At 41.1% G+C, this 1,151-nt stretch overlaps 1 long non-coding RNA gene across 1 annotated transcript in view; it reads right to left on the bottom strand.

Moving 5' to 3' along the window:
- Positions 1 to 469: 469 nt before the first annotated feature.
- Positions 470 to 1,151, bottom strand: part of LOC127751826 (uncharacterized) — a 2,936-nt gene continuing 2,254 nt past the window's right edge. Inside the window, exon 2 of the long non-coding RNA XR_008012252.1 lies at positions 470 to 1,119. This is a non-coding gene — a long non-coding RNA (uncharacterized LOC127751826). The remainder of the gene's footprint in view (positions 1,120 to 1,151) is intronic.

Here is a 1,151-nt window from a genome sequence, read left to right as displayed (position 1 = left end):
AATGTCAAATAACATTACTTTACACGGGCACACAAAAGTTAGTGTGTTGCGTGTGCTGCGAAACCTGTCACATCAAGCCATCCGGGAGTCACAACAGTTATAGACTGATGTAGAAAACATTCATTGAACAATGAGAATAACAAGGTGAACAAATTATTCCCATCGTGACGCTCATCACAATTGAATACTCCTAAGGATCGGCAAACATGTCACTTCCAAAGTGGGCGTTACTTCTTTGCAAAATCTATGAAGTAATTGGTCGATGTCAGGTTGACCAAACAATGCAGCACAAACATCAAGTGTTCAGGGGTTCCTTGGTGACTCTGCACTTTGATAATGAGTTAACTTTGCCACAAAGTTGGACTTCATTGCACAAATTAGTTACTCCATTATTAAAAGGAGGGTGATGAAGGTGAATCTAAAAAAGAAAAAGGAAAGAAAGGGGAAGTAAAGGAATCAGTCATGGGACTGGATGATGTCATTTTGAGCTTTATGTAACAAAAGTCATTTGACATCAAGTGCAGAAATGTATATCTCTGGCACAAGAAAACAACCACCTGTGTCGCTGACGAAGTTAGGGCATTAGGCTAAGACACAGTTAAAGTAGGTGTAGTGGGTTATGACCCAAAGCAAAGTGAAACTGTAGTGTCAAGCACACCACATGTACTCTGCTGTTCACCGAAAACCAACTGATGTAAAAACATATCAGAATCGTGTAAAGGTTCAGCATAACCCCAAAGTTCCTATCACTTCTTGGATAGATCACCAGACCACCAGATAACTATTGTCCGTCAGTCCCACTAATAACTTTCCAGTTAACAGTGAGGTCTCAAAGACTAGTAAACAAACTGACGAATTGTTGGAGCTGTATTATATTGAATAGTACAACAAAAACTTAGACAACCATTGCTAACACAGGCTTTGTCTGACTAGCAGAAAAACTGAATTGTTTACCAGTTGTTTGCAGTTGCAATTTCTCATGTCAACAGGCTGTTAGTTAAGTCAGTGCAGCCAACTTGTTAAGAGACAGATACTTGTCTCCCAAAAGGGGGGAGATGTTCTAGACGTGAGTTGGCATCACTGCCGTCGTCTGCATTGTCTACGTAAAGCTTACGCTACCTGCCGTAGGATAGCGCCACCAGCGCCTATGC

This window comes from Frankliniella occidentalis, unplaced genomic scaffold (assembly GCF_000697945.3).
Source record: "Frankliniella occidentalis isolate FOCC.00 unplaced genomic scaffold, Focc_3.1 Scaffold1234, whole genome shotgun sequence".
Taxonomy (NCBI): domain Eukaryota; kingdom Metazoa; phylum Arthropoda; class Insecta; order Thysanoptera; family Thripidae; genus Frankliniella; species Frankliniella occidentalis.
Note: the sequence above shows the minus strand (reverse complement) of the source record. Positions and strands in the feature narration are given on the sequence as shown.